Source organism: Rhinatrema bivittatum, chromosome 2, assembly GCF_901001135.1.
Source record: "Rhinatrema bivittatum chromosome 2, aRhiBiv1.1, whole genome shotgun sequence".
Taxonomy (NCBI): Eukaryota; Metazoa; Chordata; class Amphibia; order Gymnophiona; family Rhinatrematidae; genus Rhinatrema; species Rhinatrema bivittatum.
The window spans coordinates 626860907-626877392 of record NC_042616.1 but is presented as its reverse complement, the minus strand read 5'-3'; positions in this window follow the sequence as shown (position 1 = coordinate 626877392).

The window sequence follows — 16486 nt, the reverse complement described above, 5'->3', positions numbered from 1 at the left end:
TAAAGGAAAAAAGCAGCTAATACATTTCAAGGCTTTGAGCAGGGCAGGCCCTCCAAGTACTTCATTATGTGCTCATTACTGTCCAATATAATGCTATTCAATTTCCTGCACAACCTCTACTCCCACTTTGAATAACAATTATTTTTCTGGTCTTAAGGAAAAACTATGCACCATGGTCTCTTTTTGGACTCAAATTAGGCAACATAGTAACATAGTAGATAATGGCAAACAAAGACCAAAATGGTCTATCCATTCAACCCAGTTGAGATTCCTCCAATTTGGGTAGACACACATGAAAATCCCTTATGCAATCCAATACCAATTCTTTTCTCCCACATGTCTTTTACCTGCCCTCTAAGGGCCGGATTTTCTAAGTTCGCAGAACTTAGAAAATCCGGTGGTCAAGGGGCCGGGGGCCAGAAAAGTGGGGGGGGGGGTCCTGCGCTAGCCAGCAGTGATCGCACCACCGCGGTGCCATCACTGCCGGCGTTGCGCCCAATAACTACACCATAAAAGGTGTAGTTATTGGGCGCAAAATAGGCAGCGGAAAGGCTCCTTACCTTTTTGCTGTCCGCGCCGTCCTCGCAGAGTTGGCCACGGTGATGCCCTGACTCCTCCTCTTCCGAGGCTGACTCCACCCCAATGTAGGTAGCACAGGCGTGCTCTACCTTTGCTAGCTATCGCAGGCTTGCGCTGTTAGCGCAAACCTGCGATAGCCTTAGAAAATAAGGCGCTAAGTCTTTTTCCCATCTCTCTCTTCCACATCTGTCCCAAACATGTCCATAATATGCCTCAGTGATGACCTTGCCCTATACAACTTTGCTTCTTAGAATAACAATATGTAAGTTAATACCTCGGACCCTTTCTCTCTCTTATTACTAACCTAGTAACTATGGTTAGTGATTCTCTGGTAAATCAAATCTGACCTCCCCATGCTCATTAAAGTTTAGGTTTTAATCATGGTCCCTCCATGCAGGTCAGCCCAGTCTTCTTAGATGTCCAGTCTTATTGTACCACTGATGTTTATAATTGTAACCAATGTTCCATGCAGGCATTATACAATGCTGTTTTGGAGGCCCATGTCAATCATACCATTGCTGTTTAGGGTTGTAACCACCATTCTGTGCAAGTTACCCAGAGGCTTTTGTGGAAGAACCAGGGATTCTCTATGTTTATTTTACTGTTTTTTTGAAATTCTGTTATCATTTTATTCTCTACAATCTCCTCCAGGAGGGAATTCCATGCATGCATCCATTTTTTTCATGAAAACATATTTCCTGATTTTGTTTCTGAGTCTATCCCCTTAGAGCTTTATATCATGAGCCCCAGTTCTACAACTTGTTTTCAATTGAAAAGGGTCTGCTTCTTGTGCATTATCATAACCTTTCAGGTATTGAAAAATATCTACCATATCTCCCCTGTCTCTCCTCTTTTCTTGGTATACATATGAAGATCTTTCAATCTCAACTCATATGTCTTTTGATACTTACCCACATCATTTTGGCTTCCTTTTTTTGACTCTCTCTAGCCTATATCTATCATTTTTAAGATAAGGCCTTGAGATCTGAACACTACTATAGATTGTCTCACAAATGACATGTACAGAGGCATTATCACCTCCTTTTTTCTAATAGTTATACATTTCCCTAAGCAGTTGCACCCCCCAACTAAGACTTCTGGATTGCAAATCTCAGACCATAGATTCTTAAGGGAACAATAATTACTCCTGGGGGAATTCTGCACAAAAAAATGAAAAATTCTGCATACAAAAATTAAACATTCTGCACACAAAAACTTAAAATTCTACAAACTTCTGCATACTTTACATTGGTCAAAATAACTCAATATTCATGACAGTCTTTAAGTAATTACATTTTAAATACATACAAAAAAAGTTATTACTTAAAGATGCAGAATTTTAAATATCTTGAGCATAATTTCCCTAGAAGTTCACTGTAAGAGTGTCCCTTCCACTCCCTCTCCCTACTCCCCTGGCCAATTTGCCCTCTCAGGCCCCAACTCCTCCACCTTGCAGTAAATTTCCCCTCCACCTCTAGGCTCAACCCCTTCCACTCTATCTCCACTCCCAGAATTTGACCCCTCTCTCAGTACTGCCTCCCCACAGACTCCCTCTGTCGCCCCCCCCTCTCTCTCTCTCATAGTTTCCCTCTTTCTAGTACACATACACACCCCTTCATACAGACTTCCTGACTCTCTCATACACACACACACTCTCATACAGGCTCCCTCTCTCTTGCAGACACATGTCCCCTCATACAGGGTCCCTCTCTTTCGCACACATAATCCCCTCATTCAGGGTCCCTTTCTCTCTTTCATACACACCCACACAGGCTCCCTTTTGATTTCACGTATGCACCCTCACACAGGCTACCTATGTCTCTCTCTCATACACACTCCTTCACACAGGGTCCCTTTCACACAATCACAATCCCTTCATATAGGTTCCTTCTCTCACAAACAAGCACTCTCACATACACACAATACCTTTTTCATACACACCAGCTCCCAATCTCTCAAACATATACACACTCTTTCACAATCTCCTCATATAGGTTCCCTCTCTCTGGCACCACACTCAAGCACCCTCACATATGCTCCCTCACCTCCCCACATATTCTCTCACCCCCACATGCTCTCTCACCCACCCATGCTCTTTCCCCCCCCCCCCCCACACACACACACACATGCTCTCTCTCACCCCCAGGCTTGAAGTCTCTCTCTCACACACACACATACACTGCTCTACAAACACTCACTCTCAATGGGACCTTCATCTTTCCCGCGAGCGGGACACGCTCCACTCACAGCACACCAGTGCCTTCATCTTCACTGCAAGTGGGTTGCACTCCACTCATAGCATACCATGGTCTCCTCCATCTATGCCATTTTCTGTGCAGAATGCGGCAATTCTATGTGGGATCGGGGAAATTCTGCACAAACTCTGTGTTCCACAGTAACACAGAATTCCCCATGACTAAATAATGAAACAGCCAAGTGACTTTTAGGCCAACAGGGACATTGCTCCTGTGGGTCTGCAAGCTAAGTTTCAAAAAGAAACTTCCCATGGAATATTCCTTTGAAAATTTGGGTAGCCACGGGAAAGCAAGTACTTTGTAGACTTTAGAAGCAAATACAAAAATAACTGCGGGAAAGTATGTATACTTTCCCTCCCCTGACCTAACACTGCCCCTTTATTGCTAAAAGTGTGTGTGTGCTAGTCAGTCACAGTACCTGCAGTGGGAGAGGGAAGAGAAGGCAATTTTTTTAACATCTTTGTTCATGTGTAAAAAGTTATTCCTGAGGAGGAGGAGTTCGAGCAGAGATTTATCTCCGATTGAGGAGAGAACAGGCCGAGTGGGACTGAGGCAGAGAGCTGGTAACACCTGAGCCGATTCCACCGCGATTCCACCCGAGGCCACGCCCCCTTTGTGACATCATCCAGGGGAGCCGGGACGCCGAATAAATTCAGGCCAGGAGCATTACCTGGTTGGAGGAGTTCGAGCAGAGACTTCTCTCCAATTGAGGAGAGAACAGGCCGAGTGGGACTGAGGCAGAGAGCTGGTAACACCTGAGCCGATTCCACCCGAGGCCACGCCCCCTTTGTGACGTCATCCAGGGGAGCCGGGACGCCGAATAAATTCAGGCCAGGAGCATTACCTGGTTGGAGGAGTTCGAGCAGAGACCTCTCCAATTGAGGAGAGAACAGGCTGAGTGGGACTGAGGCAGAGAGCTGGTAACACCTGAGCCGATTCCACCGCGATTCCACCCGAGGCTATGCCCCTTTGTGACATCATCCAGGGGAGCCAGGATGCCGAATAAATTCAGGCCAGGAGCATTACCTGGTTGGAGGAGTTCGAGCAGAGACCTCTCCAATTGAGGAGAGAACAGGCTGAGTGGGACTGAGGCAGAGAGCTGGTAACACCTGAGCCGATTCCACCGCGATTCCACCCGAGGCTATGCCCCTTTGTGACATCATCCAGGGGAGCCAGGATGCCGAATAAATTCAGGCCAGGAGCATTACCTGGTTGGAGGAGTTCGAGCAGAGACTTCTCTCCGATTGAGGAGAGAACAGGCCGAGTGGGACTGAGGCAGAGAGCTGGTAACACCTGAGCCGATTCCACCGCGATTCCACCCGAGGCCACGCCCCCTTTGTGACGTCATTCAGGGGAGACGGGACGCCGAATAAATTCAAGCCAGGTGCGGTGCGCAGCCGCCGGCGCGCAGCCGAAGCCGCGCGCCAAAGGGGCGTGCCCCTGGGTGAGAATTTTTGTTTTCCTGTTTTATTTATATGGGCAGAAAAAGGAAGACTAAGCCTTGGACTTCATCGCCGGCAGCACAGGTAATAAGGGGTCCCATCGATGCCCATGTGTTGAGACGTGTGAGCCAATCTACTCGGGACATAATTCCAGATATTTCTTTTTCTTCTGGCTCTTCTGACAGCCCAGGCCTAAGGCAACAATCTCAATCTTTGCTAGAAATGCCTTCTCAAACACCTGAAGGTGAAAATATTGGAGCTGTAATACCAGCCCCAATTGAAAGTGTAGAGAACGGGAATATGGCGAGTTCTATACAGATTTCTGTGTTAGAACCCATAGACCCGCAGAATATAACCTTGAGTGATGTTTGGAAGGCTATTACAGAGTTACAAAAGGTTGTCTCGAATGCTATGATTGTAAATGATAAAACCTCAATGGAAATAAAAAATACTATAGGAAAACATGACGAACGAATACAAAATTTGGAAGAATTAGGTAAAGTAACATCAGCGCAAGTTTCAACATTGCAGTCTGTTAATAATTCCCATATTAGGGACAGTTTGGTGACCCATAGGCAATTGGAAAATGTGGAAAATGAGTTAAGAGTCAGGAACTTGAGATTCCTGAATTTTCCTATTACCAGACTATTATCAGCTACTGAGTTGCTAAAAAAATATCTATTAGAGGTTCTATCAATTTCTTCTATTGATGAAAAATGTATTTCAAAGATTTATTATCTTAGCAATTTGAGTCTGAAAATCCAGGGGGAGGGGGAAGGAATGGATATTGTTCAGCAACAATCCCCGAATTTAACCTCTTTTCTTGAGTCATCAATTGATGATATACCTCAAAGGGCCACGTTGTTGGTCACTTTGACAAAAGAAAATGATAAAAGTTTAATTATGCAGAAATATTTTAAGAATAAAGATTTGTTATTTTGTGGACAAAGAATACAGATATTTCCGGACGTATCTAGAATTACTCAATTAAAGAGAAAACAATTTTTGATTTTGAAGCCCAGGGTTATAGCACTGGGAGCTTCTTTCTTCTTAAAATTCCCATGTAAATCTGTAATTGTCCACAAAAAGAATAAATTTATATTCCATGAGCCCTCCCATCTGGAAACCTTTCTAGAAGATAAAGAGAGAGAAAAAGATTGAAATATTGTTTGCAGGAAAAAAAATATGTCTCTTATTATAACCATTGGGTAGATTACTTTGATTTTTCTTTATTTAATCCTCCCATGTAGTGGACTAAAAATTTGTGTGATATATACTTATTTCTAGAGTGATATTATGATATGTATTATGTTTCACCCAATCTATTCTTTTGATTTTATGACTGTAATGTTTAAAATCTTAATAAAGTATACATTAAAAAAAAAAAAAAGTTATTCCTGAGGAAATGGCTTTTTTTTTTAAGTTCAAATTTCTTTATTGAAGTTTGGAAAGTACACTGAGAACATAAACATTGGGGTATTAAAGCATAAAGACAAATACAAAAATGGATACACATACAAGAACCAACACCACTTGGTGGAAATATCGTCAGAAGCTAGAGACACCTATTATACATCTTAGATTTAGATGGTATGGTAAGGATCATTAGTTGTTCTAATCTAAGTAATGCCAGTTACTGTTAAATTGTGCTTCATATTATTAGAGGTAGTAATACCGGTTTAGTCATCAAGCAATTTCCACATTTGACACCAACTGGTTAGCTGCCAGTTTTTTATTGCCGCCGCTTTCTCATATCGTGAATATAAACATACAGAATTCCACCAGAAATGCTCATTGAGAAGTTCACTGTGCTTCCAAAATTAAAGGATCAAATGAATGGCTTGGCTACTATTATACAGAAATCTAACAGTTTATTTTCTGCAGCTGAGAGGCTAAGTGTAGGTGCAGCACTCCAAAGAATGACCACTTGGTAGCTAATAGGATAGTAAAATAAAAAATTATTAGATATGATTTTCCAAATCCATTCCCAAAAATGGTACACCAGAGTGCATTCATAAAGCATATGAGAAATAGTGGCCTTAGGTACAGAGCATGGCCAGCAGTTGTAACTAGGAATCAAGCCAGCACAAAACATTTTTCAGGGAGTCCAAACGGCTCTGTGTATAACAAAGTATGACGTTTGGGTTAAGCTGGAAGACAGTGATATTCCCAATGAAGAGGTCCACAAATATTTCCAATTCACATCATCCAAATCAACGATACAATCATTGCCCCAAATCGTATGTAAATTTACACTATTAAATTGAGAAGTAAGGTGGAATACTTTATGAAATCTAGAGGCTAAGCGCCTTAAGGGGCCAATTTCCTGATAGAGGGTTAACACATGGGGGGACTTATTAAGCTGAAATCAGGAAATATAAATGGCAGAGAGAGCCGCTCTGAGCTGGAGCGACGCAAAGGATTGAGAGGTAGGGAGGGAGTAGTGATTGTGCAAAGTGGAGAAGGAGACTAATGTGCCCCGGTGAAAGAGTTATGAAAGATACCATATCCCATTGTTATTCCATAGTTGCCGGTTTATTGAACTAACAGCTAACTTTACTTCTGGGTGCAATCTGATAGGAGCTAACTGGGAGTACAGCCAGGGGAATGCACTGGTCAAAGGGAGGGAATCTAAGTCTTTTAGGATTTTATGTGTAGATATTGGATAAGTGTGAATTTTTTTTGCAAGGGTTCCCCCGATGACTACCTCTACGGGGGTCGATGCCATCAGGTCACTTTCAAATATCTTCCATCTAGGTGGATTAGCTAGGTTTAATATATCAAAGAGACAACAAAATAAAGGGATATAGCTAGTATACAATCAAGGCAAAACAATAACTGGCTATATAATATATGCTGCAAGATAATGGTATAATATTCTCGGAGAATAACTACTATAAAGTATGTGATGTAATTTAACTGTAGAGATAAGACCTCAATATTGGCAAGAGATCTGAATTAACAGAAACTTCTGATGGCCAATTGGTCCAATCATCGGTCTTATAATCTCTGATTTAGATTTTATATGTTTTATTTAAAATTACTTTTATTATAACTTGTGCACACTTACTTTTTATTTTTTTGATTTTTTATAAAATTAATGTCTGTTGACACCAGTGAAGCAACATTGTGATTATGCATAAATTGGATATTCTAAATTTGCATTAAAGTTTAACTAGATTCACTTTAATTTTTAGGAAACTTGTAAAGCTCTGTTTCCCAAATATTGATGAAATTGGTATTAATCATTCATTATTAAAGTCTTATGTATTGTGTGGCCTCTTATCTGGAAAGCTATTTAAATGAACAAACACGTCTCCAAGAGGCAACATGATGTTGCTGTTCAGCAAGTTGATGACATTAATGAAACAAAGTAACGAAACTTTCACTCAGCCAGGACAAATGGCTGTGTTATGCTGATGAATTCAATTGTCTCAAAGGTAACAATGTAATGTTCAAACAACTTGGTAACAATGAGTTGACCACTCGATGATTTTATGTGAATAAACCACAATGTTGACTGACGAAACTATTTCAGACTAATTCAATGGCTTGGTGCCACAAAATTTGGTGCGAGATTCTCTGCAACCAGATATATATAATGCAACTTGAACAATGAAATTTCAGTCTTGCAATTAATTGCGGGACGGACGGTATGATTCACTTCGTCTCTCGTGGAATCTTGTGTCCCGACAATGTTTATAAACGGCAGAGCACTTATCTTAGATTTGGTGAGTTTGATGATCACAGACCGTTTACAGATTGTTCATTCTCTCTGTTCTGCCGTAACTAAGACCCAGAGGGTCTAACAACCGCCGCCAACGCGGCCGGCGTTTCGCAAAAACGCTGCTTCAGGGCGGACTGATTTGTAGAGAAAAACTCCTTCTATACCCTGGTCGGGTTCAGTCTGCCCTGAAGCAGCGTTTTTTGCGAAACGCCGGCCGCGTTGGCGGCGGTTGTTAGACCCTCTGGGTCTTAGTTACGGCAGAACAGAGAGAATGAACAATCTGTAAACGTCTGTGATCATCAAACTCACCAAATCTAAGATAAGTGCTCTGCCGTTTATAAACATTGTCGGGACACAAGATTCCACGAGAGACGAAGTGAATCATACCGTCCGTCCCGCAATTAATTGCAAGACTGAAATTTCATTGTTCAAGTTGCATTATATATATGGTTGCAGAGAATCTCGCACCAAATTTTGTGGCACCAAGCCATTGAATTAGTCTGAAATAGTTTCGTCAGTCAACATTGTGGTTTATTCACATAAAATCATCGAGTGGTCAACTCATTGTTACCAAGTTGTTTGAACATTACATTGTTACCTTTTGAGACAATTGAATTCATCAGCATAACACAGCCATTTGTCTGGCTGAGTGAAAGTTTCGTTACTTTGTTTCATTAATGTCATCAACTTGCTGAACAGCAACATCATGTTTGCCTCTTGGAGACGTGTTTGTTCATTTAAATAGCTTTCCAGATAAGAGGCCACACAATACATAAGACTTTAATAATGAATGATTAATACCAATTTCATCAATATTTGGGAAACAGAGCTTTACAAGTTTCCTAAAAATTAAAGTGAATCTAGTTAAACTTTAATGCAAATTTAGAATATCCAATTTATGCATAATCACAATGTTGCTTCACTGGTGTCAACAGACATTAATTTTATAAAAAATCAAAAAAATAAAAAGTAAGTGTGCACAAGTTATAATAAAAGTAATTTTAAATAAAACATATAAAATCTAAATCAGAGATTATAAGACCGATGATTGGACCAATTGGCCATCAGAAGTTTCTGTTAATTCAGATCTCTTGCCAATACTGAGGTCTTATCTCTACAGTTAAATTACATCACATACTTTATAGTAGTTATTCTCCGAGAATATTATACCATTATCTTGCAGCATATATTATATAGCCAGTTATTGTTTTGCCTTAATATATCAAAGAGCCAATAATATGCCTGTTGCAGAATATATGCTCAATGATACATATAAAAATCAGGAAAATTTACTCCACCTTGTGACTTATCGGCTTTTAATTCAAATAGTGCTATGTGTGGTGCTTTGTTGTACCAAAGAAAATGAGGTCAATATCCATTCCACTTACTTATAAAAATTGGAGGAGAAGAATATCGGGATCATGGATAGAATGAAGTTTATACGTGGGGGCAAGAACCATTTTAATTGTATCTAACCTACCCCCACCAGGAGAGATATAGAGACGACCATGACAGCAGGGCCTCCCTCAGTGTCAAAAGAATGGAACTTTCATTATGAGCTATTGTGTCTGTTATATCAAAGTAGAAGTTCACCCCTAACTATTGAGTCCTTTCATTGAAAAATGAAAAGGGTAGGGGTGTAAGATCTACTTAAAGAGCCCTGTAATTTTAAAGACAGTATTTTAATTTTATGCCAGTTAATGCTATACCCATAAAAAGAGAACTATTTCGATATCATGGAGAACAAATGAGGAAGAGAGGATTCAGGACTGGCTAGATAAAGCAGTACATCATCTGCATAAGCAGATAGTTTAATCGTCTCAGTTCCAATTTTTATGCCTTCTATAAGGGGGTTAGACTGAATGGCTTGCAGCAAAGGTTCCAGTGCTAAATTAATTAGGAAAGCCTTGTCGAGTGCCCCTTTGCAGACCAAAAACCGAAGAGCATCTGTTGTTCAAATATAAAAAGGCTGTTGGATGTCGGTATAATAACTCAACCCAAGAATTGACATTAAGGCCAAGACCAAAGAGGTATGGCCATTCAACCCTATTGAAGGCCTTCTCTGCATCTAGGGATAGTGCAATAATCGGAGAGGGGTATATTTTTGCATTTATTTGTGTGTGGAAGAACAGACATGCATAGTTGGAAATGAGATGATTTTTAATAAAATCTGAGCCAAACGAGATGCCAAAATTTTAGCAAAAATTTTATAGTCCGTATTAAGAAGAGATATCAGATGGTAGTTGGAGACCAATTGTGGGTCTCTGCTGGGTTTCAGAAGAACAACAATATAAGCTTCTGAAAAAGAAGAATAGCAATTAGGTTGAGAGAGCAAGTTTGTAAAATCAGTATGCAATTTCAGAGTAAGTAACTTCTGAAAACTCTGGTAAAATTCCACTGGGAATCCATCTGGACCAGGTGCTTCCTCGTCTTTGAGAGCTGATAACACTGAGGTAATTTCCATGTTCGAAATGTCACCATCAAGAATTTTAAGTTGATCAGAAGTAAGAGATGGAAGTGAGAGCTGGGATAAGAATCGTTCAATGATCAAAGATGTAGATGTGATATCAGATGAATAGAGTTTCTGATAGAAGTCTCGGAACTCTTGAATAATGTCTGAATCTTGAAGGAGAAGATCACCAATATGTTATATGGTGGATATGCGGTTCTTCTCTATATGTTTTTTTCAGATAGCAAGCTAAAAGATGTCCACATTTGTTGTTTTCAGCGTAATATCTCACCCTTTTGGAGAAAAGAAGCTTCCCTGCTTGATTACTCAGCAGTTGGTTGTACTCTAAGGGGTAGATTTTCAAACTATGCGAATAGGCCTACTTTTGCTGGCGCATCAGGCGCAAGCAAAAGTACGCTGGATTTTAGTAGATATGCGCGGAGCCGCACGTATCCACTAAAATCCTGGATCGGCGCGCGCAAGGCTATCAATTTTGTATAGCCGGCGCGCGCTGAGCCGCGCAGCCTACCCCCGTTCCCTCCGAGGCCGCTCCGAAATCGGAGCGGCCTCGGAGGGAACTTCCTTTTGCCCTCCCCTCACCTTCCCCTCCCTTCCCCTACCTAACCCACCCACCCGGCCCTGTCTAAGCCCCCCCTTACCTTTGTCGGGGGATTTACGCCTCCCAGAGGGAGGCGTAAATCCCCGCGCGTCAGCGGGCCTCCTGCGTGCCAGGACGCGACCTGGGGGCAGGTCTGGAGGGCGCGGCCATGCCCCCGGGCTGCCCCGGGCCGTAACCACGCCTCCGGGCCGCCCCCAAAATGCTCCCGGCACGCCCCCTAAACGCCGCGTGGTTCGGGCACGCCCCCGACACGCCCCCCCTGACACGCCCCCCGACATGCCCCCGACACGCCCCCTCCGAAAACCCCGGGACTTACGCGAGTCCCGGGGCTCTGCGCGCGCCGGTAGGCCTATGTAAAATAGGCTTACCGGCGCGCAGGGCCCTGCTCGCCTAAATCCGCCCGGATTTGGGCGGATTTAGGCGAGCAGGGCTCTGAAAATCTGCCCCTAAGTGAGCTTTCATTAAACTTTCTAAGTTTGAGGTATATGAATTGGCTATATGTGCTTTCTCAAGTTGATCAAGGAGGTATTATAACCTTTGTGCTTCTTGTTTCTTCACTTTCCATATTCAAATGTTATACCAAATGATATCTCCTTGAATTGTTGCTTTGAAGGCTTCCTAGATGGAGTGTGGGGAGACTTCTGAAGTCTCATTGTTGGAAAAATACTCTGCAATCATCATACACATGAGTTTACAGAAATCTTCATCTTCTAAGAGTGCAGGGTGTTAAATCTCCACTACAGATCCATAGGGGTCGCAGAAGGTCTAGTGAGAGTAAGGGTAACAGCTGCATGGTCTGCAATAATTATAGGTTGAATGATTATGTTTGAGATAGTGGGTGCTAAGGAGTCAGATATTTAAAAATAGTCGATCCTAGAGTAAGTGGAATGAGGAGAAGAGTAAAAAGTGTAATCTCTGTCAGTGGGATGCATTAAGTGCCAAGGATCTGTCAGATTCACGTCCTTAATTAAATTGTGGAGAGCTATTTGCGCTTTGGTTGCAGAAATCTTGCCATTGGACTGTTTGTCCAAAAGGGAATCCAAAGGAAGATTAAAGTCCCCTACTAAAATTGTATGAGTTGAGGCAGCTGCTAGAATCTTTTCTGAAAGGTTGTAGAAAAATGGCAGATCATCTATGTTAGGTGCATAGATATTGAAGATCAGAAAAGGAACAGATCTGATAATCACATTAGCAGAGGTCCATATACCATCTTCATCTGAATGGGATTGAATGAGTTGTATATCTAGCTTTTTATGGAATAAAATGGCTGTCCCTCTCTTCTTACTGACTGCAGGGCTAAAAAGAACTTCACTAAGTCACATTTGTTTAAGCTTTAGTGATTCTTTAGTTGAAAGATGTGTCTCTTGCAATAGAATAATATCTGGGTTCAAGGAAGCTAAATAGCTCAATATTTTCTTCCTTTTAATTGGGTGGGAAATGCCATGGATGTTGAGAAATACCAACTTAATCCAATCTTTGCATGCCATGAGCAGAGCAGGATCAGTGTAAATATTGGGAAGCACAATTACTTGAAACCAACCAATAATCCAACCTTTAAAGCCATATCCATTGGGTGTCTTCTTAGTTTAAATAAATTTGACATACACATTAACCAACCGAACTTAAAAAGGGTAACAACAAAATGCTGCCAAACTAGTGGCATAGAGAGATGTATATAAAGGGTTTTGAGGCTGCATCAAGAGGTGGGTGCAAGATCCAGTCTTATTGACAAGAGAAATGAAATAATACATATATTTCTAATGCCCAGTAGCAGTTATAAGATGGAACTAGTATTTCAGTCGCATTAATTTAGATTACTGGTGCTGTAAGTGCTATATTAAGGAGAAAATTCTGTTCTGAAATCAATTATCTGCTATTCATGTTGAAAAGCTGACGCATATGGAACCAATTGTCGATGGTTATAGACTGACAAACCCTTCAGGTTACTGAGTTGGATTCCAGAGTAGTAATATACTTCTCAGCTTCTTTGGGGTCCTCAAAAGTTTTAGTTTGATTGTGATATGTCACGCGTAGCTTGGAAGGATAAATTAAACCATATCTAGCAGACAGTGATTGCAGTCATGGTTGGAGTGCTAAGAATGCCTTGCATAAAAAAAGGTTGTTACCTTGGTAGTTAATCAGAGCTTTAACGCGAGCAGTTTTCAATATTTCAACCTTCTGAGGGTGACGTAATAACTTGAAAATTATAGACCTCGGGTACTGGGCCCCTGGGAGCGGCCTTGATGGAATACGGTGGGCCCTCTCAATTTCCAAAGGAAAGGAGAAGGAAATCTGTAGACTGAAATTAATAACAGAAGTAAGAAAGGCATTGACATTCGACCCTTCAAGTCCTTCAGGCACTCTCAGAAAACTAATATTATTTCTTCTATCGTGATTTGCCATATCTTCCAAGTCAGTCTGCAGTCACTCGATTGTTAGAGTCATTTGAGGAAGGCCAGCTGTCTTAATCAGTAAAGATGCCGTTTGTGATTCGACATCGTCCAATCTTGCGGTGTGCACTATGAATTGTTGAGATAGTGAAGAGAGTTTGGTACGTATGCCAAAGTATCACCATAAGTTTTAATTGTCGGAGCTCCGTTAAAACTAGATCTGCAGATGCCATGTTTTTGTCTTCCGTGGCCATCTTGTTGGGCGTAGGCAGATCGTGTTTTAGCTGTTTGGTGCCAGCGGCAACTGTAATAGCGGCATCTATCTTACTAGATTTGGTTGCGGACATGATGGGTCACGTCCGGATCTGCAAGCAGCTCTTTATGCTAAGAAAAATGGGCAAACTTGAATGAATCTTGCAGAGCAGCCGGATCAAGTAGCCATCTTGAATGCCAGCACAAGAGTGTCCCCTGAGGAAATAGCTTTGACAATTTTCCTTCTCAATTGGATAGGAACAGATATCATTTTTTACAATTTGTTTGCTTCACATATTATTTAGTTTATATTTCACCTTTCTTGACTGGTCAGCCATTTCAAGGTAGATTACTTTCAGGTACAGTATTTCCCTGTCCCTAGAGGGCTTAATATCTAAGGGCCTAATTTACAAAAGCTTTTCTCCCATTCTGTGTCTATGGGAAAAATGTTTAGTAAATGAGGCCTAAATTTTGTACCTGAGGCAATGGAAATTGAAGTGACTTGCACAAGGTCACAAAGAATGTCAGAAGGAGTTGAATCCTGGCTTCCCTAGTTCTCAGCCTGATGAACTCACCACTAGGCTGTGCCTCCACTTTATTCAATTCAAATAGGGGAAGAGACTCAAAATTGATTTTATATAGGTCCTATCTGCTGACTATGTCTAAAAAAAAAAAATGTTCCAGAATCATAGAACCTTTTTTCTATGAATATGTTATTCCCAGGGGAATAAAGTTACTTTGGCCCATTGTAAGCATATTTCCACTCTGCCGGCATATGTGCAGCAAACTCCCCTTTCTCAGTCTCCTTTCTCACTTCCTCCCTCATTTCTTTTCCTTCCATGTCCTATGTACTTGATTTCCTGACTCCACTCTCTTTTCCTCATAGTGTTTCCCTCCAGTACAACAATATTCTTTACATATTCAGCTCCTCTCTCATTTTTTCTTAACCTTCCTTATCTCACAGAAAACAAGCAAGATGACGTATTTATGTCCTCTGTCCATACATAACATATCCATGATGAAACTTTACTTTGAATTTTATGCAATTCTGGTTGTCCCATCGCAAATAAGATATAGCAAAACTGGAAAGGTACAGAGAAGGCTGACCAAAATGATAAAGGGTATTGGACAGCTCTCCTATGAGCAAAGGCCAGGAACAGATTTAGGATTTTGCTGCCCCTAGGTATTACATGTGCAACTCCTGTAAGAGTCTGTTACAGGGTAGCAGAGGGTTTTTCTCTGCTGAATCCCTGGAAGACACCAAATCTTAGCCAATCTGCTGCTCTTAAATGTTTTCCACTGTAGGCATAGACATAATAGGTGCCTTTTGACAAATCCAGGGCTGAGGAAAGTCTAAACAAGTTTAGGGCTCTTCAGCCTGAAGAAGATACAGCTAAGAGGAGATATGCTAGAGGTCTATAAAATCTTGAGATGGAATGGGTAAACAAGGTTCATTTATTTACCCTTTCAAACAGTATTCAGATGAGGGGACATGCCAAAAAGCTAATAGTTAGCACATTTAAAATGAATTGGAGACAATATTTTTTCACTCAGCACACAATTAAACTGTGCAATTTGTTGCCAGAGGATGTGGGTTTGTTGCCAGAGCTGGGTTTGAAAAGGATTTAGACAAGTTTCTAGAGGAAAAGTCCATGTAGACCTGGGATGGCCACTGCTTATCACTGTTTATGACCTACCACTATCTATCCACAAAATGTGGGGGTAACCCACATTTGATGATATCACTGTTTATGAGCAATGAGGATTAGATATATTCTTTGGGATCTTGAGGTCGGTGCCTGCCATTTTGATCTATGTCTACATGTTGTACAGCCATGCAACAAAATGGTGCCAGTATCAGGGCTGGCTGGTGTCCTTTTAAAATAGGGATCTGGCAGGCCAGCAATGGCTGGAGAATACTCCTCTCTTTGGATTCACGGGTGGGGTAAGTAAATGGGATGAAGTAATGCAAGATCTGGAGAAGGGGCCTATGGCCAAGCCCAAAAGGTATTATTTGGCAGAGGAGTAGCTACAAGTCTAGGGGAGAGAATTTGGTGGAGGTGGAGAGGACAGGAAAGCCACGAGCATGGGATGGTTTTTTTCTTGCAGGAGCTGGCTGCTGTTGCATTTTGAAAATGAAGCAAAACAGGAAATGTTGTGATTGTTTCACATTTTATTTCAAATGAAAGCATAATCTTACTGGCCATTCATGTAGTTTTTATAAACATTTGTTATTCAATCAATTATTTAAAAGTAAATATACTGCATTCACTCAGCTCATACTTATAATGGGGTTTTGTGTTTGTGAGAGATCAAAGAATGCTCACTCAATGATCTTTTTAAAGACTATGTAGTAGAATTTAAATACTGTATCACGATTATAAGGGAAGTTGTAGGGGGAAGGCCCATGAGAAGGAAGATGGGAATGGAAATGGGAGGGATGGATGTTTCTTTCAATTAGGAAACAGATTTGAGGATAGAAACTAAAAGCACACAAAGAAATTTACTTTATCACTGATCCTTCACAATCCTCCTCTTTTTATATGCATTTCTAAAGTCGGCTTAGTCAATAACTATTTCACAAATCTAAATAATTTAACAGGGTAGCCAGCTCCATTCCTCAACAGCCATAAACAAGTTGGGTTTTCAGGATATTTGCCATGAATATGCATGAGAGAGATTTACATGGCTTACCTCCATTGTATGTACTGTAAATATATCTCATGAATATTCATTATGAATATCCAGAAAACCAGACCTCTTTATGGCTCTT